At 42.4% G+C, this 25105-nt stretch overlaps 1 protein-coding gene across 7 annotated transcripts in view; it reads right to left on the bottom strand.

Annotated features, from left to right (window-relative positions):
- The window catches only part of SV2B (synaptic vesicle glycoprotein 2B), a 194067-nt gene extending 179881 nt beyond the window's left edge, over positions 1–14186 (bottom strand). For 2 of the 7 annotated variants that reach the window (XM_074400050.1, XM_039480070.2), the window contains exon 1: positions 10990–14186. The gene's annotated coding sequence lies outside the window, so the exon portion shown is untranslated. Of the gene's footprint in view, positions 1–9317; positions 10434–10533; positions 10654–10989 lie in introns of those variants that run through there. The other 5 variants (XM_074400051.1, XM_039480069.2, XM_074400052.1 and 2 more) reach the window with 3 other exon arrangements.
- Between the last annotated feature and the right edge of the window lie 10919 nt (positions 14187–25105).

The following is a 25105-nucleotide window of genomic DNA, read 5'->3' as shown; positions in this document are numbered from 1 at the left end:
TTTAAACCCACAAGAGATTCTACTGGGCATCATGCTACTTCTCACAAACTTCTTCCCATTCCCCTTCTCCCTATCCCCACCCGACCCAACTTTCACCCCATCCAACCCTCTCCCCACCTCCAGCCAACACCCACCCTAGACCCTGTGTTTTGGCCACAGCCAAATGATATAGTTTGGATGTGTGTCCCCACCCAAATCTCATGTTGAAAGTAATCCGCAGTGTTGGAGGTGAGACCTGGTGGAAGGTGGCAGGATCATGGGGATGGATTGGCACCATCCCCTTGGTGCTGTCCTCGCAATAGTGAGTGAGTTTTCATGAGATCTAATCACTTAAAAGTTTGTGGCACCTCCCCCTCTCTCTTTTGCTCCTGCTTCTGCCATGCGATATGCCTGCTCTCTCTTTGCCTTCTGCCATGATTGGAAGCTTCCTGAGGCCTCTCCAGATACCACCATGCTTCCTATACAGCCTGCAGAACTATGAGCCAGTTAAACCTCTTTTCTTTTTTCTTTTTTTTTTTAAACCTCTTTTCTTATAAACTACCCAATCTCGGGTATTTCTTTAGAGCAATAAAGGAACAACGAACCAATACACCAAATACCCTGTTGTCCCAAAATCAACCACGCATTTTCAGGAGTATATGCTTCTCCTGAAACCATTCCCTATCCTCCCCACAACAGCCCATCCTTCAAGTCTCATCAGCCAATATCCCCACCCTGTCCGATGGCTTTGCCTGGCCCTCTGTCTTCTCTTCTCCTACAGCAATAGCCACTGCTTCCAGCCTCATGCCCCCGCATTCTCTCAGTGTGTACCTCCCCATCTTGTATTCTCATTGTTCATTAACGAGCTCCCCTAGAGCAGAGCCCTAAGCAGATGGGCTCTGGCATTCTTTGTCCTGCACCATCTCAAAGAACCACAAGAAGGTGAGAGTTTGCTCAAGAATCCGAGGACCGAATGGGAGGCCAGGCCAGCCAGTAGCAGCCTTGCTTGTCTAAAGGAAATGGGCCGAAAGTAACAAGACATCAGCCTGGGAGTGACGCAGATGAAGCTGAGAAAGCTGACAGGACTAGCCTGGACTCCAGCAGCCCTCTGCGGTGTCCCAAGATGCTGCAGGCTGGGCCGCTGAGGAAGTAGGCGGCCACTGCTCCTGTGATATGAGGCTGGGAGCCCAGCACAGCTTTTCTGCCACAGACGCAGCCAGCACCACCATAAATAAATAAATAAATAAATAAACAAACAAACAAGTATCCATCATGGGAAGTAGGAGTTGGCTCAGCTCCCCACCCTGTTTTCATACACCCTTTCTCATTGACCTCTTCATCGTCCTACTTGAGTTTCTCTTCTTTAAGTTCCAAGCTACTGCCCTTACGTTGCTACTCTATACTTTCCTTTCCTTAAAGCTTCATATTTACGCTTTGCTTTAAGAAACAAAAATCAAAGTAGCTGCATTTCATTCACAGGCAGTTAAGCCAGCATGTGTGTGATGTGTTCATCACTTGACATAGTGCCAGGGGTGGAACTGAATTCCTTGAGTCTTCCAGGGTCAACGGCAGAGGCTCCCCGACATTGCCATGACCTCTCTAGCCGCATCTCCCAGGCCCAGCACTCTGCCTGGAGCAGGCCACCCCACAGGGCCTCTTCCTCTCCAGCAGAGACTCCCACGTGCCAGCTGGGCTCCATTCCTCAGTGCCATCTGCCACACCCCAGAGCAGGCGAGAGGCCACAGTCAGATTCTGTGCATGACAAAACAGGGACGTCAGGCAACACAGAAGCCACCCTCATTGGGCCTGGGTCCCGGGAGCCGGACAGGGAAAATCCCAGAGGACTTAGCATTCAGAGGAGGCTGCTGAGGGGCCTAACCAGGCTCTCACCTGCTTGGGAGGACAGCTGTGCCATATCAGAGGGTTTCTAAGCATAACAATGTAGGGGATCCACGCCCTGTTTTCCTGTTCTCTCTTGGCCTCTCATATGAATGTAACATTGCTACAACCCCGACCTGAGTTTTTATCTTCTCTCCATCATTAACTTACCATAAGACCTTAAATAAGTTATTTCCGAAGTGGATGCAGTGGTTTATGCTTGTGATCCCAGCACTTCGGGAGGCCAAGGCTGGAGGATTGCTTGGGCAATCCAGTCTGAGCAATATAGTGAGACCTTGTCTCTACAAAAAATTTTTAAAATTAGCCAGGCATGCTGGTACATGCCTACAGTCCCAGCTACTAAGGAAGCTGAGGTGAGAGGATTGCTTGACCCCAGGAGGCAGAGACAGGATTGTGCCACTACGCTCAGACTGTGCGACAGAGCAAGAACATGTATCAATAAAATTTTTTAAATTATTTCCTTCTTTGAATAATGAGTTTGGATTCCCTGCTTTCTAAGGTCCCTTCAAGCTCTGAAACTGTAAGATCCTACAGTTCAATTAAGGCCTGCATTGCCTTGAGCATATTCTGGACCTGAAAAGGAACCTGCCCGTGAAATATTCATTAAAATAAATCATGCTCACTCAGGAGTGATGATGGACAGCTCATTTATCCATTAACGTGTTCTGTTCCTTCTCCTTAGCATTGTTCATTTGCAGGTTTCTCTCATGAAATGACCATGAAATCAGAATTGTAAATCACATCTATCACACCTAGGTGAGTCTGGGGAACCTAGAGCTCCCGCTCACACACATAATATCTGGGGTTGACATAAGATGTACTTAATGGCACCAAGCTCCCAATTTGAATGGTCAACTTCCAAATACAGACATCCATGATTCAACAATCAACTTTTGGAGGCAGCTATCTGTGATTCAAGAAGGTCCCAGAGGTCTGGCAAAGTTACCTTATCTCACATCTAGGCAGAGTTGGCAAGACAAAAATGAAATTGTGCATCCATTTTTCCAAGGCTATTTTTGTCTGTAATTTCTTCTCTCTGAGCCTCAGATTTCTCACCTGTACAATGGGTACAGAAGGAAGGATGTGTCCTATCTGCCTCCTGAAGAAGTTCAGTTCTGAGGGGCTAGACAGTCATCCATTAGGAGAGAATTTTCAATTGCCTTTTGTGGAAAGAAAATTAATGCTATTCTCTCCCCCTGCCAACCGATACAGAATCAAGCTCGAACAACTGAAGGGAACAGGAGGTGGGTGGAGCAGAAGTGTGTGTAGAAAACAGGAAGACTTGATAGGAACACAGGCTTCTGTGTGGGTCTTTGCTGCTAAGTCAGGACACACTGTTGCATTACCTGTAATCAAAGATCAGGACAGCAAGGGAGTTTGGCTTTGCTGATTATCTAACTTGGGGCTTGGAGAGAAAGCTGAGTATATGGCTCTTGATCTACAGGGTGTCAGAACGGCAGGCAAGGCATGAGGGTGGTGGAGAGAGGGTAACATTAGCTGCTGAATACCTACCAAAGACTCAACTCATCACTGTCACTTACACGCTGATCTCCTGCTCAGGCCGGGATGAGCAACAAGGAGAGCCACAACCAACAGAGAAACCACAGCGGCATTTACTCACCAAGCATCTAATGAATACGTATTGCATGCCTACTATGTGCCTGGAACAGGAAGAACAGCAGACTTTCCCAGAAGAAGACCATGCAGTGAATTTTGTGGGAGCCACAAAGACATCACAAAGGAAACAGTATTTATATACTACACATGACTCCACAATGTTCATCATGGAATTTCAACAAACTATGCGACATTGCAGAACTGAACGAAGGGGACTGGCTTATTGCAGAGAAAGGAAGGTTAGTTTTCCTTTGAGGCACTTGAAATGTCTAGCCTACAAGGTTTATGATTGTCCCTTTGTCTAATTTTGAACACTGTGAGCCCCATGCAAATAATCTTCTAAATGGCACTGTGAAAGTCACATGACAGGTTCTCAATCCTTCCTTCACAGAAAACCTTCAAGTCCCTCAGCTGATCTGGTAATCCTTTAATCAAAGATGAAATCCTTTAATGAAGGGGATGCAGAGCCCTTGGGTATCATTACCATCATCATCACCATCACCACATCATCATCACGACCTTACAGCTGAGAGGAAACCAAGGCTCGGGGAAATTAAATACTATGCTCAAGTTTACATGGCTAGAAAGTAAGGAAGCTTTGGCGGGCATGGTGGCTCATGCCTGTAGTCCCAGCACTTTGGGCGGCCAAGGCGGAAGAATCACTTGAGCTCGGGAGTTCAAGACCAGCTTGGGCAGCATAGTAAGATCCCGTCTCAAAAAAATAAAAAAAATTAAAAAGTAGCAAGGCATAGTGGTGCATGCCTGTAGTCCCAGCTACTTTGGAGGCTGAGATGCAAGGATCTCTTGAGCCCAGGAAGTCAAGTCCGCAGTGAGCTATGTTCATGCCACTGCACTCCAGCCTGGCTGACAGTGAGACCCTGTCTCAAAAAAAAAAAGTAATGAAGCTTGAGTGAAAACCAATTCTGTCTGATGCTAAAACCCACTGCTCCATCCTATGCCCCATACAGTCAAGCCTGGCACCCACAGGTGAAAATGAAGGGCAGTTTGTGTCTCATCCGCACACTTCCCTCTGGGATTTGGTTCTTTTTCTCCACCACTGGCACATGTTTTTCTCTCTCTCTCTCTCTCTCTCTCTCTCTCTCACACACACACACACACACATACACACAACCACTTTCTTTTTTTTTTTTTTTTTTTGAGACGGAGTTTCACTCTTGTTACCCAGGCTGGAGTGCAATGGCGCGATCTCGGCTCACCGCAAACTCCGCCTCCTGGGTTCAGGCAATTCTCCTGCCTCAGCCTCCTGAGTAGCTGGGATTACAGGCACGTGCCACCACGCCCAGCTAATTTTTTGTATTGTTAGTAGAGACGGGGTTTCACCATGTAGACCAGGATGGTCTCGATCTCTTGACCTCGTGATCCACCCGCCTCAGCCTCCCAAAGTGCTGGGATTACAGGCTTGAGCCACCGCGCCCGGCTCACAACCACTTTCAATGGCAGTATTTGCTTTTTCTTGTTTCAATCCCTTCACCAACATAATTGCGAAAAATATATATATATATATGTAGCATCAGCCACACCACTGGGAGAAAACGGACAGCACCCACAGCCTGAGGCTGAAGTCATTCCAGCCCTCCCCACTTCCTATAAAGGCTATTAAGGCTATAAAGTAAACGTTGCCTTCTGCCTTTTATAAACAGGAACACATTGTGCAAGCTACTGTAGATGTGGGGTTTCTCAAGCAAGCTGGTGACGCTTGGCATAAATTGATTTAAATAAATTTCTCCCCTTTCAAGATTCTTCTTTGCTTCTGCCTCATCTTAAATTAAGAGTAGTACAATAATAACCCAAGAACATCACACCCCTGAATTTCAGCCACCTCCCTCTAAAGGATCTTTTCTCATTTTTTGAAAATATGAGCTATTTTTTGGTTTCCACTTGTTCCTCTTACTTGTCTCCACACATTGCTTTCTGTATGATATAAGCAACTGGAGCCTTCACATTTAAAGTCTCTTTTTAGTCCATGAGATTCACAATAAGTCTCCCATGAGACCTTGTAAAGAAGGGAAATAACTTCAAGGTGTTACACTTCAAGATCCCCCAAAGCAAAAATTTGCAGTGAACTCTAGTAATTAAGTGGTTCCATTCACTCACTCAGTACATATTCACTGAGCATATATTATGTGCCAGACAAAATTCTGGGCACTAGCGATACAACAGTGACTTGGCACATGGAAAGGACAAATAAATAACATGGTAATGACACTCAAACCTACGTCTCCTTCCTGAACCTCTTCCCTGAACTCTAGACTCTCATATGCAACAAATTACTTAACATCTCCAATTGGATATCCAATTAAACCTCATCACCGTTTCCTCTCCGTCTCACTAAAGTGCTACTCCATCCAGCTGCTTAGGTCACAATTCATTAAGTCATCTTTTTCTCATGCCCTAAGTATCTAACTCATCCACACATCCTGCCTACCCCATGAATTGAACCACTTCTCACCATGTTTTTTTAGACAGGGTCTCAATCCATCGTCCAGGCCGGAATACAGTGGCATTATCATGACTCACTGCAGCCTCGACCTTCCCATGCTCAGGTGATTCTCCCACCTCAGACTCCCAAGTAGCTGGGACTACAGGTATATGCCACCATACCTGGCTAATTTTTGTATTTTTTGTAGAGTTGATGTTTTGCCATGTTGCCCAGGCCGGTCTCAAACACCTGAGCTCAAATGATCCACCCACCTTGGCTTCCCGAAGCGCTGGGATTACAACTATTATCCAGCCTGGTCCAAATCACCACCGCCTCTCACCCGGGTCATGGCAGTACCATCCTGACTACTCTCTCTGTTTCTACCCTGGTCCTCTGAGAGTCTACCGTAAGCTCTAAAGCTCAAGGGATCACTGGAAAACATAAGTAAGCTAATAATACCCTGTGCTCAAAATTCTCCAGTGGTGTCCCATCTTTCTCAAAGTAAAGGCCAAAGTCCCCACAAGGCCCTATAGCACCTCGTATCATCTGGTCCCTGCTACTTCTCTGATCTTCTCTTCTCCCATGCTCACCCTGTCTCATTCAGTTCCTTCTCCATGAGTCGTCTTGCTGTTCCTGGAGCGTGCCAGTTATCTGTTGCCTCTGGGCCTTTGCGCTTGTTCTCCCTACCTGGAAAAGTCTTTCCCCAGATAACTGTCTGGCTCACTCCTTCACCTCCTCCATATCACCCTGACCACCTTATATAAAATACCTATGCCTCGCTTCACCCTATCTTCCCACTCCAACACAACCAGGCAACCCCCATCTTCCTTTCCCTGTTGAACATTCCTTCATCACCTGATATAAAACATATATTTATTTACTTACATAGTATTTGTTTCCCTCAACTAGAATGAATACTTCATGAGATGGGTCTGCTACCTGTGCCATGCCTGGCTCCTAGAGCCCACTCAATAAATATTGATTTAGTGAATGAATAATCATCTAAAGATACATACATCTGTAGATGGTCAACCACAGAAACACATAGAAAAGACAGTCACAGGGCAAGTACAGGCACTGCCCATTCAAGCAGAGTCCAGAAGCAAAGGAAACCTAGCCAAGAGCACCTGAAATGTTCAGTTCAGGTACCTATGGTAGATTGATTGATTGATTGATTGATTGTAAAAATATCCCAATTCTTCCCCTCCCCATATCTATGCTTTTCGCAATGTGACTATGTAGCTCTTCCTATCAAGAAGTGGAGTCACTTTTCCTAACTCTTCACTCTGGGCTATCTTGTGTCTTAATTTTGTCATTAGACAAGGATAAAGTGACGAAGTGCCAGTTATAAGCTTAGGCCTCAAGAGGCCATACGAGCTTCCACTTTCTCCTGGGCACCTGCAATTACCGTGTGAACATGCCGAGAGGATGAGTGACCACATGGAGCAGAGCCAGGTCATCCAGCTGAGGCCGTCCCAAAGTAGCCAGCTCTCAGACACTCCATCCGCCAACCAAAATCACATGAGCAAGCACAGCTGAAATCAAGCAAGCACAACTCAGATCTGCAGAACTACCCAGCCAACCAAGAGACGTGAGAAAGTAACAAACGACTGTTGTTTAAAGCCACTAAGGTTGTGGGTGGTTTAGTCTGTAGTCCCATTGGCAAGATTGGCCCTAAAGCATGTAATCAGTCCCTAGGATAGGCATCTAAGCTGCTTTGCTGTGAATAATGTGCTTCAGGAAATCTCCTTGTGTTTTGGCTATTGTGACAGGGGTCTGCAGGAAGAAGACCCGCTAGCCAAGCCACACAGCATCTTGACCATTGCAAATCAATAAACTGGCATGCAGGTGAACAAGGTCACTGTGGCGTGGTCCGGAAAGGCAGATCAGGTTTCAGAGGCAGCAATACTAAACACCAGACCTTGAATGGGGGAAATTCACAGAAGTAAATGTTGCCTTCTGAGGTAGACTTGGGGGACACTCAGCCAGACTCCCTGACCTTGACCCAGCCTCACCACATTCTATTTCACAGAAACGTTGACTCAGTTCTCAGGCATCCGGCCCCATTTCTGCACATGGAACACACTGCAGTAGCCTTTCTGCACCAAGGATGGCTGGGTGATGAGGCTCTCAAATCCCAAAACCATGTTTTCTCTAGAGGAATAAAGTTTCAAAAGGGCAGAGAAGGAAACTGATCTTTGTGTTAAGCCTGTAAGACGGAGGCTTTAAATAAGTCTGCCATATGATATTATGTAAATGCATTCCACGGTACACTGAAGGTCACTATACATCCAGATGATCCCAACACTTTTCCTTGATCATAGAAACTCTTCTCATTATCAAAGAAAAAAGAATAGCTAGCAAGGACTGCTGGCCTGTTTGCTAAAGATGGCCCTTTCTTTTAGTGTGGGGGAAAGGAAACAAAAAAAATCCTAATACTAAGATTCAAAAGAAGCACAAAACCAGTCCTCCATCCGGATGGGAGAAACCTGAATGTTGTGTTGCACAGTCTCCCTAATTCCTGTGCTTCCTGCTGCCTTGCAAAGACTTATGCTTTCTGCCGGCTCCATTTGTGTATGCTTTGACCACAGGTACTTATGTCTACCCACTAACCTTCTTCTAAACACAGAGTTTAGGATTTCAGCCAATTCCTTAAACAGTAACTCAGCACATACATCATAGTGACAAATAGGAATCTGAAGAGGCAATATCTCAAAGAGTTGCCGTGTTGCCCCTGTGACCTCAATTCCTGCTGGCTGTCCTGGTGTCTGACTCAACCGCAGCTTATGTGGCCTTCTTCCTGGGTCTCTTGCGAACATACCTCTCTCCTGTCTCAGGGTTTTGCAAGTGCTGCCTGCAATCCCTGGCTTCCTCCCTCTCTTCCCCAGATGTCTGGTCAAATGTCATTTACCAAAAAGCCTTCCCTGGCCAAGCTGCAAAAAAATAAATAACAAGCCCCACCCTGCCCTCTGGCAGCACTCTCCAATCCTCTTAACCAGTTTTATTTTTCTCCATTAAAATGTCTCGTCAGCTGATACACTCTATACTTATTTGTCTACTATCTTACACACACACACACACACACACACACACATATTAATTTAAGCTCCTTCAGAGAGAGGGCTTTATTGGTTTTTTAATTCTGTATTGTCCACACATAAGGCAGTGCCTGATACATAGTAGGAACTTAATGAATGAACTGCCATTTCTTGAGCACCTACCCTGTGCCAGGCAAGTTATATATGATGATCGGGTAGCAATGAGTAAATATTTTAAAGTATCTTTTCTGTAATTATTATAACAATCCTGTGGTTGTCTCCGTTTTACAGACCAGGAAACCAGCGCTCAAAGAGGAGCGAAGTAACTTGCCGAAGACACTCACCTTGGTCTGTTTGAGCAGCAAAGCTCATGCTTCTTGCAGAGAAGGCTGCTTTTCCAATATCTTAACGATGAGGTAGGTGCATGTAACACACATCAAAGTGTGTAACACACATCTGGCAAATACATAACACAAGAGCTTTTCATTCTATCATTTTTCTTCACCCACCACAGCTTTGGTCCAGGAAGAAGCATCCTTGAGATTGGATTTTCATCTCCCAGAGAAGACTGTTAGTAATAGCTTTAGCTTTTCTTTATGCCACCCATTTAGGGATAATTAAGGTAGAGTTTTTCTTTTGAACTGGGCTGGGACAAGAACAGACAGATCGGGAACCAGGGAGAAGAAGGCAGAAGTTCATCCGCTCTGAAACTCCCTCAGAATTTTCCAGAGTCCCTGTCTTTGTGATGTGCTATTTCAAAACCTTCATAGTCCTGGAATTCAGGAAAACCATTCATTAAAAAAGGAAAAAATTAAAAGTCTGACTTGCACTGAGTGTGCCCTCTCTGGGGGTCAGCCTGTATCTACTGGGGTCTAGTCAAGTGCTGCAAATACCAGCCCAGCTGAGATTTGTAAAGCTCTGCCCACCCAGGGGTAGTGATGTCAGTGGTGTGGGAGAGTCCTGTGGGTCACTCCTAGACCGAGGGACCAAAAGAGTGATCCAGGCCCTGCTGAAATCCATGTCCTGCCGTGTCCATGAGGGCTTCGTTTTTATACCAGTCACTGCCACTATCAGTTTCCTCCTCCTCTCCGCTCCCACTGCTCTTTTCCAGCACTATCATGAACTTATCACATCTCCTGATTACAAGTCCTTCTCCCTCTACCAGGTGCGAGCTTCAGGGATCCAGGACTTTGTTATCATCATCTCTGCATCCCCAACTACTAATCCCATCTCTGACAAACACTAAGTGCTCAGTAAGTATTTGCTGACTCAAGAAAGATGCAGAATGAGCCTGTACCTACTGGATCGACTGGAGCAAGCAGAACAAGTCACCTCTTCTGGAAAGGGCAGAAAGCAGAAACACAGAGGAGACCAACATAGACCAGAATGACCACTGAGCTGACTACAGTGCCCACTTCTCCCCCTGTGCACCCGCTGAGCCCCAAAGCCACCCACATTCACCTCCCCCAAGGAATGGAAAGCCAGCAATCATCCCCCAGCCTTCCACCCCACCCCAATGGGCTGCTTTTATCAGAACCCAAGACACCAACGACAAGTTACCCTTAAAACGAAGTAATTTGCATCTGTAATTTCCGGATGAAGGATCATATTTCATCAGCCCTGCTGAACCTTGGACAGCAGAGATTTCTCCCACTCTGCCGAAGATACGGCAATGCCTTGCTCCCTTCCCCCGCCCCCCAGCCCCCACCCCCACCGCTAAATGCATTTGCTAGCCCATCCCTGCAAAACAAGTCATGTTCTTTCCCTTGCGCTAAAGCCCGTTCATAAACAAATCCTCTCTGTGTCCCTAAGAAACGGCCCCCGCGCCCACGGAGGGCGCTCAGCACATTCAGAAACACACACTTGCAAACCCCAAGAGCCACCAGGAATAAGCACGTTTGCAATCACAAAATCCATCTACTAGAATACAACTGAAACTAAACGCCGCGAGGACGCGTATGGAAACGGAGCCAGAAACCCCAGCAGCCTGACATTATAAGTTGCAAAACTACTTACGGCGCTAATAGTTCAAACAGGGTTTGAGAACAGCCTTTGGGGAAGCCGCCTTCCAAGAAGCGCACAGCTGCACAGCTCGGGGCAGCCGGCGAGTCCTTGCTTTGCTGTGCCGGCTTTCCCAGACTCTCCGGTCTTTTGTGCGGTTTACTCCGAACAGCCCTCCGCAGTGCCAGCAGTGTGTGCGTTTCAGCCCCCGCGCACCCGGGGTCCGCGACCGGCTGGGTGGGTGGCACCGCCGCGAGCCACGCCGTACCCTACCTGGGTGGGAAATCCGCTGGAGGCCGCCTCCGGGTGCAGGCAGAGCAGCTCCGCGGGCAGCTCCGGCTAACGCGGCGCCAGGCGATCCGGGTGGAGGAGGCGCCGGCGGGAGTCACACCTGCATCACCGCGCCCACGCCGCCGCCGCCGCAGCAGCCGCCGCCACCCGCCCCGGCGCAGCGCACAGCGCACAGCGCGCCCCCGCACCACCCAGCACCGGGCAGGAGGGAGGCTACTGGCCCTCAGTTCCGCGGGATCAGATCCTAACCCGCTTTCTCCCGAGCCTGGGCATTAAAAGTATTCGCTGCGGCCAGCTCTGCTTCCAAATCCCCTTCTGATCGAAACTAGGTGTGGAGAGAGCTCAGAGGGTGGGAGAACCAGCGAGGCCGCAGGGGATCCGGAGGTCCAGAACCGTCTATGTGAAACAACTTCTTCCTAGAGTTTTATGACCGGCTGACCAAGGGCGTCGTCTCGCTCTCTACACTCCGCCTAGGGCGAGGGGGCGCTGCGCACTCCACACGCCAGTCCACCCACTTCGCGCTGGGAGATGCGTCAGAGGACAAGGCGCAGGTTCCCGGGAAGGGGAATCCTCTGATCACGCCGCCCCCAAAGCATCTTCCATCACCCATGCCGTCCAATCGCTTTGTTCTCTTTGCCACATCGGAAACTGGAAAGAGCCTACCTGGCCAGCGCGGAGAAGAGAGCCTGAAAGGGTTGATGCATCCTACTAAGCCTCCACCTCTGTCCCTCTCCTTCCAAACCGGCACCCACGCGCTCCACTGCGAGAGTTCAGCAAACTAAACTGCCGGGCTCAGCACCGAAACACTTTTTGTTTGTTTGTTTTGTTTTTTGGGGGTTGGTTAGTTTGTTTGACAGACACTTGCTCTGTTACCTAGGCTGGAGTGCAGTGACAACAATCTCGGCTCACTGCAGCCTCCGCCTCCCGGGTTCAAGCAATTCTCCTGCCTCAGCCTCCTAAGTAGTTGGAATTACAGGTGTGCACCATCACGCCCGGCTAATTTTTAGTATTTTAGTAGATATGGGGTTTCACGAGTTTGGTCAGGATGGCCTCGATCTCTTAACCTCGTGATCCACCCACCCCGGGCTTTCAAAGTGCTGAGATGACAGGCGTGAGCCACCGCGCCTGGCCAGCACTGAAAGGCTCTTTAGGAGCCTAGGGCTCCTTCCAGGAGCAAAGAAAGGACACTGGAAATTCGGACGCGGAATCAAACAGCAGAACTCCGCAGGTGCCTGGCCCCCCCCTAGGATCCGAAGCTACGTTCCTTTCTTAACACGGCTGGAATGAAGGCGAGTTTGGACGAGCCTTCCCTCTTCTCCATCAGGAACGGCTCCTGACTCCCGCCGCCTTCAGTGCCCTGAGCTCCAGCTCTCTTGCCTCTTCCCGGCTCAGGCCTCCGCCAACTTGGCACCTCAACCACCCGAAACGGCTTCAACTTCTCAGGCTCCTGGAGTCATTTCTCAACATGTAAATCTGATCTTGACTCTTTCCTACTGAAAACCATGGGATGGCCTTTCCTGTGTCCTTGAAAAAGCCCAAACTTTTTTTTTTTTTTTTTTTTTTTTTTGAGATGGAGTCTGGCTCTGTCATCCAGGCTGCAGTACAACGGGGCGATCACAACCTCAAACTTCCCAGCTCAAGCAATCCTCCTGCCTCTCCGGAAAAGCCAGGACTGCAGGCATGCGCCACCACGCCAGGCCAATTGTTAAACTTTTTGTAGAGCAGAGGTCTCACTGTGTGACCCAGGCTGGTATCGAACTCCTGGGCTCAAGTGATCCGCCTGCCTCAGCCTCCCAAGCTAGGATGCAGGCACATGCTAGAGTACCAGCCTAACACATCACATTTAGTGGTAGAAGGCAGACCCTTGCTGACCCCCACAGCGTAACCCGTCCACCCTCATCTTTTCCCAGGTACTCCAGCCATAGGGAACTTTTAATTCCTTGAACGTGCCTCACTCTCTCACCTCTAGGTCTTTGCACATACTGTTCCCTCTGCTTGGAATATTCTCTTCCTCTTATTCCTCTTACCTCTGCCTAAAGCCTTATCATTCTCAGCTGAGCCATCTCTTCCTCAAAGAAGTCTTCCCTCGGCTGGGTGTGGTGGCTCACACCTGTAATCCCAGCACTTTGGGAGGCCGAGGCAGGAGGATCATGAGATCATGAGATCAAGACCATCCTGGCTAATATGGTGCAACCCCATCTCCACTAAAAATACAAAAAGTAGCTGGGCATGGTGGCACATGGCTGTAGTCTCAGCTACTCAGGAGGCTGAGGAAGGAGACTGGATTGAACCTGGGAGGCAGACAGCATTTGCTCCAAAACCATTGTGGAGAAGACCATTATTTATGAATTAGCTTGCAATAGCATCTTTGTAATAAGTCAAGTGACCATCTATATGTCCATCTATTTCTAGACTCCTCATTCTGTGTCACTGATCTGTATGCCTGTCCTTACACCAACACTACACTGCCTTAATTAGTTACCTTTAGTATAAGTCTAGAAACCTGATCTTGTGTGCCCACCTTTTTTCTTCTTCCAAATTGTCTTGGGTCTTTTAGGTCCTCAACTCTTCCACATTAATTTTAGAATCAACTTGTCAAATTACACACACAATCCCTGATGTGATTTGCCTTTTATCTATAGATCAATTTAGTGAGAATCAACACCTTAACAATATTGTCCTCCAATAATTTCACACTGTATATCTCTCTATTTATTTTGGTCTTCTTTAATATCACTCAGTAATACTTATAGACTTCAGTGAACAGATCTCTTATGTTTTGTTGTATTACGCTTAAATATTTGATGTTTTTATTCTATTGTAAATAGTACTTTAACTTCATTTTTAATCATCTGTTGCTAGTATATAAAAATAAAATTTTAAATTGACCTTATACCAGTATCAAAATAAAACTTATTTCAATATATTATCCTTATATTCCATATCCTTTTCATTGCTAAATACACTTATTTTATTAGCTTGTATATTCTTTGATATGTTTAAAGTACAGAATATATATGATGAAAGACAATTTTACTTTTTCTTTTCCAATGTTTACATCTTTTTTTTTTTTTTTTTTTTTTGACAGAATGTTGCTCTTGTTACCCAGGCTGGAGTGCAATGGCGCAATCTCGGCTCACCGCAACCTCCGCCTCCTGGGTTCAAGCAATTCTCCTGCCTCAGCCTCCTGAGTAGCTGGGACTACAGGCACGCACCACCATGCCCAGCTAATTTTTTTTTTGTATTTTTAGTAGAGACGGGTTTTCACTACATTGACCAGGATGGTCTCGAACTCTCGACCTTGTGATCCACCCGCCTCGGCCTCCCAAAGTGCTGGGATTACAGGCTTGAGCCACCGCGCCCGGCCCAATGTTTACATCTTCTATATAAACTTTTTTATGACTTATTGCTCTAGCTGGGACCTTTTATAACAATATTGAATAAAAGTGATAACAATGGACATCATTGTCTTACTCTCAAATTTGGGGGATGGGGTGTCATACTGTTATGTATGATGTTAATTGTAAATGTGGTAATAATGAACAGCAAGTCTTAGTCATAACTTCATAGGGAAAGCACTAGTAGCTGTGATGCTAGCCATGGGTGTATAATGGAAGAAAAATAAGTTCCCTTCTGCCCTTCTAAAATGTTTAGCTGGGGCTTCTGGAACAAAATACAGATTAACGAGAGAAAGACACACAAATTTATTAACATGCATTTCTTATATATGCCTGGAGGATACCCAGAAAATAAGTAATTCTCACAGAGATAGCTTCAAACTCCAACTTCTACAGCATTTTCAACAAAGAATAATATATTTTTAGAGAAGGAGAAGACAAAGGAAAAGGACTTGTGGTGGAAAATTGTAGAAAAGCACATATATAGGAAACTAATAGTAGATAAATGCTAATTAATTGTGTTATGTAGATTCCTCTGTTGCTGTCTCCAGGCTGATAAGGGTCTAAAGTCATTTCTGTGTGATTTACTTTTGGTGTTCTTAGGAGAGAAGGGAGGGGAGATTTTCATGAATATTTATGCCCTACTTCTAGGAAAATAGGGAAAAGACAGAAATTTTTTCTTGTATCTGCTTTTCCCCACTTATCTTTAGCTCAAAATAAGCCTTATGCCAAAGTGGCATCTTTTGGAGAGATAGTTCCAATCTTTGTATTTAAGAGCTCCCCTCTTCTATCAGTTTGCTAAAAATATATACAATAAATGTGTGTTAAATTTTGTCATCTTTTTGCATCTACTGAGATGACCATATTTCTTTTTTATCTTTCACTTGATTAATATAGGGAGTTACCTTGATTGCCTTTTGAATGTTAAACCAACCTGACATTTCTCAAATAAACCCCATTTGGTCATGATATAATATTTTTATTATCATTGCATTTGACTTAATAATGTTTTGTTTAATATTTTTGTGTCTGTATTCATGAGAGAAATTAGTTTGTAATATTTCTTTCTTATAGTGTCTCTGTCCAGTTTTTGTATCAGGGTCTACTGACCTCATAAAACAGTCTGAGAAATATTTTCTCACTTATCTCTTCTGGAATAGTTTGTGTAGACTAGTATTCTTTCTTTCCTTCTTTCTTTCTTAAAGATTTAAAAGTTAGGCCGGGCGCGGTGGCTCAAGCTTGTAATCCCAGCACTTTGGGAGGCCGAGGCGGGTGGATCACGAGGTCGAGAGATCGAGACCATCCTGGTCAACATGGTGAAACCCCGTCTCTACTAAAAATACAAAAAATTAGCTGGGCATGGTGGTGCGTGCCTGTAATCCCAGCTACTCAGGAGGCTGAGGCAGGAGAATTGCCTGAACTCAGGAGGTGGAGGTTGCGGTGAGCCGAGATCGCGCCATTGCACTCCAGTCTGGGTAACAAGAGCAAAACTCCGTCTCAAAAAAAAAAAAAAAAAGATTTAAAAGTTAAATCAGAATATCTTCTCTATTTGCTTTTTATCTTTCCCTTTTTATCTTTTGATAATATTTGGATACTCTAAAGATTTTACACTGCAACTCTTAACAACTTTAAATAAACCTTATATACTCATTACTTACCAAACAATGCAAAAACCTTGCAAAAATTTAACTACATTTAACTCTTCCTGACTTCTGTGCTACTGTTTTCATATATTTTACTTAGGTATATTATAAACCTCTTAAAAGTCCATCTCCTTCTATATCGAATTGCATATTTCCATTTCTGGTGGTCTTCATTCCTTCCTGAAGTTCTGTGCTTCTGAGATCCTTTTCCTTCAGCTAGTACAACTCCTTTTACTATCTTCTTGTAGTGCAGGTCTACTAGGGACTAACATTCTCAGCTTTTGTTTGACTTAAAACGTCTTTATTTTCCATTATTTTTAAAGGATATTTTTCACTGTGTATGAATTCATAGATAGAAGTCTCTTTTTTTCATCATTCTGAAGATGTCATTCATTGTCTTCTTGTGTCCAGTTTCAGTTGAAAAATCTGCAATTTGTTATCAATTCTTTGAAAATAGTATTTTTTTCTTTTGCTGCTTTTAGTATTTTTCTCTTTACCTTTTCAATCAGAAGTGTAATTATAATGTTCCCAAAGGAGTTTAGAAAATGAAACTATAAAATATGCTATTTGGTCATATTGATTATTTCAGCTAAAAGAAACTGACAAACAGCCAATGCAGGAAAAGCTCTTTACCTCCCTCTCAGCTGCTTAAGACAAAGTATAAATTTACCCTTTTGTAAGAAAAATTTGATTTATAAAGGTAATTTTTATTGGCAAAGATTATCTATACTAGGAAAAGAGTTACTCTGAGACAACTTTTACCACCTAAGAGATGTTTATCTGCATAACAAGATAATTTTTATTTACCACGTATTTCCTTCCTTCACTTTCCCGTAATTTGTCTCCACCACTCTCCAGAAACTTTAATCCTCTATTTCTTTATCTAGCTCAGAATGATAGGTAAGTCTCAGTCATCCAACTACCTTCCTTAGTCTCATATTTTTCTGGGTCTCCTGTGCATACATAATTAAAGTTATTTTTCTCCTCTTAATCTAGCTCATGTTAATTCAACGTAAAGACTGGCCAAAGAACCTAGAAGGACAGAAGAAAGCATTTTTTTTATTTCCTATAAGCTTATGTACAGTTTTCTTTTTGTATTTATCCTGCTTGTGGTTCTTTGATCATGTAGAATTTGCGGGCTGATATCTTTTACATGAGTTTTAGAAAATTCTCAATCTTTATGTTTTCAGAGGTCGTTTGTGCCCTATTTTTTCTCCTTTGCTTTTATATTGAAAGAGCACATATATTATGCATAATTAAATCCTTTGATATTGTCCCACATTTCTCTCATATTGTCTTCCTTCTATTCTTGTTTTACCCTCTTTGTGCTTTAGCTTGAATATTTTCTATTGAACTTTCTCTGAAGTTACTAAATTTGTTTTCTGCTATGACCAGTTTTCTGTTAAACCTATCCAATGTGTGTTTAAGCCTAGATATCACATTGTCCACTTAATTTACATGGGCTTTGTTCAGATATTTTCTATTTGATTTATATTTTTATTCATCTGTTCATTCTTTCCTCTATCTTCTGTAACATATTTATAATAACACCTACTAACTTTAATGTGGAAATTTTATCTGTTTTATCATCTTTTCTTTTCTCCTCATTACTCGTAAAGAAAAAATTTTTTCTGTCTCTTCAAATGTGTCTTGATTTTGGTATTGTATGCCAGACATTGTGTGCAAAGGAACCATAGAAAATTGAAGTTGATACGATTTTCCTTCAAAGATGGTTCACCTTGTCCTCTGTTTGGCAGATAAGATGAAGGGTGGATCACCTCAATCCATTCAAGAAATAAGCTTCCAAGAAGCTTCATAATTACTTTACATAGATTGTTTCACCTCTGCTTTTCATATGTCTTGAGAATGAAATCTGTCTTGTGTTTATTATGGGATGTCTCTCCAGGAAGGATTTTTCTCTAAACACTGTGAAATTACATAACATTTTATTCTGCCTTTTCAGCCTAATACCAGCTTTTCGTACCCCTCAACTCAGCTTCAACAAATATTCTATCAGGCAAACTATCTGTATATTTGGGCCTTCTCCAGACTTTTTTTTTTTTTTTTTTTTTTTTGAGACGGAGTTTCGCTCTTGTTGCCCAGGCTGGAGTGCAATGGCGCGATCTCGGCTCACCGCAACCTCCGCCTCCTGGGTTCAGGCAATTCTCCTGCCTCGGCCTCCTGAGTAGCTGGGATTACAGGCACGTGCCACCATGCCCAGCTAATTTTTTGTATTTTTAGTAGAGACGGGGTTTCACCATGTTGACCAGGATGGTCTTGATCTCTTGACCTCGTGATCCACCCGCCTCGGCCTCCCAAAGTGCTGGGATTACAGGTGTGAGCCACCGCGCCCAGCTTCTCTAGACTTTAAACCAGTATATCAAGCTGTATGTTATTCTAAAGCTCTACTGGTTCCTCTTCCCCTAGTACAGAATTACTGTCTATAATAGTTCTGATCAACACATAGTCACACTCAGCCTGTCTTCATAAGAAAGAAGAGAATCATCTTAGCCCACCTAAAAAAGGCTCTTCCCTCTTTGGAGCGTAGTTTATCTCGTCCTTTTTGTTTCCACTCTCTTCTAACATCTTTTAAAATATGATTTATGTAATTTACCCATTTTTTTTTCTAGTTGCTACATAAGATTAATGGCTTGCCATGACCTGTTAAATCTTACTGGAAATCAGAAATCAACTTGTTGACTCTTTTAATCCTCACATTTTTATGAGGTAGGTATCATTTTCAGACAAATTATGTTACTTGCCAAAGATCACATAGTAGTAAGTAATGAAGCCAGGAGATCAACCTAAGCTATCTCATTCTACAACCTGGTGTGGTAATGACCACTCTGATATATTACCTCCAATGGATGAAAGTATCCTATATACAATAGATAAAGAAATGCTGATTCTAATTTCTAGTTGAAAATCTGGTGGGAAGATCATTTCTAAAACATTCTTTTGAGATTTGCTTTAGTCAGATATGTAAATAAATTGTTCAAGGCAAATTTCTCACCAAAATTATTCTATAGAAATTAAATTACCTTCTCCTACTCCTCAAGAATCAAAGGACAAACCTGACTTACTCAAAAGACATTTTTGTTCTGATTTTCTTCAATAAACATGAGGGACAACTGTCAAATTTTCTGTGTCTTTTCCGTTAGAACATTACTGTTTATTAAAACAATGTGACGAATCTAGGAAAACACCCTCATTTTATGTTTTCATTCTTGGAACATAAGTGCAGTAACCTTCTACACTACTTACTTACAGCAGCAAAATTTAAGACAATTAGAGCAGAAATGGGAAAATCTACAATCAATTTGTGTTTTCACAAGGACCAGAGAATATCTGGTGAGACCCTACAGACCTTCAGGCAGCTGTTGGTTTGCTACTGCCAAGATTAAGTCACATCTGAAGCTGATATATAAACCTGAAAAATCTCTGGTGTTCACTCTTTGTGGGCCTTTGGCTAATAATGATGTGATAATGTAATAATGACAAAGTCTCTCCTGCAGTTTTACCAGAAGAAAAAGTTAATATGTAAAGAATCAGCATCCCTTCCACTCCCTGTACCAACAGAGAGGAATCTCCGATTTGACCATGGCAAGATCCAATTTATGAACTTACTAAGAAAGACTTCTGGTTGGTTTCTAGAAGTAAAGAGTCATTCAATAGTGCAAATCAGCCAAACAATCCTATAAAGAAAGTGGTGGTCTCCCTGAAAGCAGAATTAGGAAACTAAGTCTGAAAGAGGAAAAAAGGAATCTGCAAAGTCTCATCACTTGAAATATTTCCAGTACCTCCTGCTGCCTCCCATGTAGTGAAGAAGGCAGTGATTTCCACGCATTGGCAACGTCTGGCAGACTTGCTCGTTCCGTTCCTGGATTTTATCACTCTATAAATTTTGATGGTTCAATTATACTACCATCAAATGATGTTAAAATGCCACTCTGTTGTATAAAACAAAGGCTTTAACACTACCTGCCAGTATAACAATCAACTTAACAAATGCCTTTATCACGTGCTTACCATTCGAAAGGCATACTATGTGGATTTTTGCTGATCTTCACAAAAATAATTACAAATTATGCAAATATTTTTTGAGGCAGGGTCTCACCCTGTCACCCAGGCTGGAGTGCAGTGGCACGATCTCAGCTCACTGCAGCCTCAACCTGGACTCAAGTGATTTTCCCATCTCAGCCTCCCAAGTAGCTGGGACTACAGGCATCACTTATTGGTTGTCTGGTCTTAAAAATCACTTGATCACTCTAAGCTCTTGAAGGAAAACATGGAAAAACCTTCATGATATTAAATTTCACAATAATTCCCTGTATATAACACCAAAAGGACAGGCAACAAAAGAAAATAAAGACAAACTGCTCTACGTCAAAATTAAAAGCTTCTGTGACTCAAAGCATACAATCAACAGAGTGAAAAGGCATCTCACTAAACAGAAGAAAATATTTTCAAACTAATTTCAGGAAGGGTTAATATAAGAACTATATAAAGAACACCTATAACAAAACAAACAAACAAACAAACAAACGGGCAAAGGATTTAAATAGATGTTTTTCCAAAGAAGATATACACATGCAATAAGCACATGAAAAGATGCTCAAAACCGCTAATGATTAGAGAAATGAAAATCAAAACCACAATAAGATAGCACCTCACATCCATTAGGATAGCTGTTTATTTTAAAAAATAAAAAGCACAAATAAGCACTAAAAAAAAACAAGTGCTGGCAAGGATTTGGAGAAATTGGAGCTTTTATGAACAGCTGGTAAGAAACTTTGTACACTGTTGTTTGGTAAAATGGTGCAGCCACTGCGGAAAATGGTGTGGTGGATCCTCAAAAAATTACAATTAGAATTATCATATGTTCCATTATCTATAAGAAACACAGGTAGAAGTTTCCAAGTGTTCATCAACAGATAAACGGATAAACAAAATGTTGTATATACATACGGTGGAATATTACTCAACTTTAGAAAGAAAGAAAATTCCCTCACAGGCTACAACATGGAAGAAGACTGAAGATACTAAGCAAAGTGAAATGTCAGTCACAAAAGGGCAAATGCTCTATGATTCCACCAATACAGGGTACCTAGTGTAGTTGAATTCACAGAGACAGGAAGGAGAATGGGGGTAGCTAGGGGCTAGTGGGAGGGAGGAAAGAGGTTATTGTTTAATGAGTACAGAGTTTCAGTTTTGCAAGATCAAAAGAACTCTGGAAATAGATGGTGGTGGTCGCACAACAATGTGTGTGCGCCACTGAACTGTGGACTTGGGAATAATTAGTAAATTTTATGTCATATGTAGTTTATAATTAAAATTTTTTAATATAATGAATAGAAAATGCATCTCAGCTCTGAGTCTGTTTCTTCAAACTGTTATTTTTTTTTTTTTCGGTATGCCTGTACTTTTTGTTGAAAGCTGGACATTATGCACTGGTAGAAAGGAACTCGGTAAATAGACCTTCAGTGATGTGGTGGGAAGGTGTGGGAGAGGGGAAACATTCTACAGTCCAATGATTAGGGCTTTTAGTGAGCCTGTGTCCCTTAACGATGCACTTCACAGGTGCCTTTCAGTCCTCCCACCCCACCAAACTTTAGGTAGAACAGGATGGCTGGAGGGGACTGGAATTATCAGTTTATGAATTTAAAACAACTATAATTAATATGATAAGGGTTCTAATGCAAAAAAGTAAACATGCAAGAACAGATGGGCAAGTAAGTACAGAGATAAAAATTCTAAGGTCAAAAACAAATGCAATATATATATTAAAAAAAAAACAGTGTAGAGAAATAAAGAATGCCTTTGGATGGGCTTATTAGTAAATTAGACATGGCTGGGGAAATTATCTCCAAGCTTGAGGATATGTCAATAGAAACATCCAAAACTAAAAACTAAAAAGCAAGAGAAAAAATACTGGAAAATAGAATAGAATATCCAAGAAATGTGGGACAGATACAAGGGGTAACATAAATATTGTGAATATCAGGAAGAGAAGAAAGAGAGGGAACAAAGAAACAGAAGAAATATTTAAAGCAATAATAACAAAATTTCCCTAAAAATAAATGTCAGACACCAAATCACAGATCCACAAGGCTTAGAGAACCCCAGGCAGAATAAACACAAACAAAAATTACACTGAAGCATATTACTTTCAAACTACAGAAAATCAAAAATAAAGAAAAAATTCTGGAAAAAAAAATAGAGGACAAAAATACCTAACCTGTAGAGGAGCAAAGATAAGAATTACATCTGACTTCTCAGAAACAATGTAAGCAAGAGGAGAATGGAGCAAAATATTTAGAGTGTTTAGAGAATAAAACACCCCAACTAGAATTCTTTATCCTGTGAAAGTATACTTCAAGAGTGAAGAAATAATTTCTCAGACAAATTTATTAACGCTGAGGGAATTTATTGCTAGTAGACCTTTCTTTCAAGAAATGTTTAAAAAATCTTCTTCAGAGAGAAGAAAATCGTTAACGACCAGAAACTCAAATCCACATAAAGAAAGGAAGAACATTTGAAAAGGAGTAAGTGAAAGTAAATAAAAATTTTTTATGTTTCCTTTTCCTGACTGGTATAACAGAGAATGGTTTGTTCAAAGTAACAATGGCAATATATATTTGATTATGTATATTCATGTGTGTGTAAATATATATAGATAGTCTCACTTCTTCTGATAGTTCAACTTAGGACTTTTTGATTTTACAATGGTATTAAAGCAATGCACATTCAGTAGAAACTGTACCTTAGTACCCATGCAATCATTGTTTTTCACTTTCAGTAGTTTTTAACAAATTATACAAGATATTCAACACTTTATTATAAAATAGACTTTCTGTTAGATGATTTTGCCTATATGTAGGCTAATGTAAGTGTTCTGAGCACACAGGCTAGGCTAAGCTATGATGTTTGGTAGGCTAGGTGTATTAAATGCATGTTTGACTTGTGATACTTTCAATTTATTACGCTGTAACCCCAGTGTAAGTTGAGGAGCATCCGTACGCACTTACGTGTGCTTATATATATGTGAAATGAATAACAGCAATGATACAAGGGATGAGACGGAGGAATTAGGCTGATTTTGTTATTATAGGGTACTTGTACTACTTGTGAGTAGTATGCTATTATTTGAAGGGGGATTGAATTAGTTGTAAATGTATATTGCAAATTCTATCTAGGACAACCACTAAAAAAGTTTTTAAATTATAACTGATATGCTAAAAAAGGAAGACAAAATTGAGAAGATTTATATAATGGTCAATTAAAACCACAAATGGCATAGAAAGAGCGGAAGGCAAAAATGAAGTAAAGAAAAAGACAACAATAGAAAACAGTAACAAGTATGACAGGTATCAACACAACTCTATTAGAGAATCACTTGAGACCTTAATGGCCTAAACACACAACTCAGAAGACAAATTGTCAGAGTGGACCAAAAAACAAGACCCAACTATATATTGCCCACAAGAAACTCACTTTAAACATAAACATATATATTAAAAGTAAAGGGATGAGGCCAGGCATGGTGGCTAATGCCTGTAATCCCAGCAGTTTGGGAGGCCACAGTGGGCGGATCACCTGAGGTAAGGAATTCAAAACCAGCCTGGCCAACATGGTGAAACCCCATCTCTCCTAAAGATACAAAAATTAGCTGGGCACGGCGGTACCTGCCTGTAATCCCAGCTATTTGAGAGGCTGAGGCAGGAGCATCACCGGAACCCAGGAGGCAGAGGTTGCAGTGAGCCAAAATTGTGCCATCGCACTCCAGGCTGGATGACAAGAGTGAGATTCTGTCTCAAAAAAAAAAAAAGTAAATGGATAAATAGGCAAAACACAGAGTTCTTAGGGTAACAAAACTATTCTGTATGATATTATAGTGGTAGACATGTCATTATACATTTTCAAAATCCTTAGAAAGAACAACAGCAAAAGTGAACACTAATGTAAACCATGGAGTTGGTGGATAATGATGTATCAAGCTAGTGTTAAATAAAATTTCGTTTTTTGGTTTTTGGGGTTTTTTTTTTTTGTTTTTTTGTTTTTTTTTTTTTTGAGATGGGAGTCTTGCTCTGTCACCCAGGCTAGAGTGCAATGGTATGATCTTGGCTCACTGCAACTCCTCTACTTCCGTGTCAAATAAATTTCTGTGAAGTCACTGATGGCGATCCTGCACAGGCCCAAGCAGAACAACTACAAAGGGAGTCATGCATGCTAAGTTTCCATATTACCAAACTAAAACATAAGCTGTTTACCTGTAAGGTCTGACCTTCTGAGAAATCAAGAGAGAGCTGATAGCCAAATTCCCCAACAGGCAAGTTTGAGCCAGCATGATAAGTGAGCTTCCTCAGCTTTAACTCATACAAGGAAAGTAGCCTGAAGTAACCTTGATGTTCACCAACCTGCTTTTTGCACTGTGCTATTTTCTTGTTCCTGCTCAAGCTACCTTACAAAAACCATGGATGTCCAGCCTAGTGCCTTTCTGTTTCATAAATGAGATGCTGCCCAATTCATGAATCACAAATAAAAGTTAATTCAATCATTAATTCAATTTGTTGAATTTTGTGTTTTAACAGTAACTTCACTGACTGTAACAAATGTACCACGCGGGTATGGAATATTGATAGTGGAGGAGGCTGTGCATGGGTAGTGGGAGGGGACATGTAGGAAACTTTTCACTCATTTTTTCTGTGAACCTAAAACTATTCTTTAAAATAATGTCTATTTAGGCCAGGCACCATGGCTTACAACTGTATCCTCAGTGTTTTGGAAGGCTGAGGTGGG

This window comes from Saimiri boliviensis, chromosome 5 (genome assembly GCF_048565385.1).
Source record: "Saimiri boliviensis isolate mSaiBol1 chromosome 5, mSaiBol1.pri, whole genome shotgun sequence".
Lineage (NCBI taxonomy): Eukaryota > Metazoa > Chordata > Mammalia > Primates > Cebidae > Saimiri > Saimiri boliviensis.
Note: the sequence above shows the minus strand (reverse complement) of the source record. Positions and strands in the feature narration are given on the sequence as shown.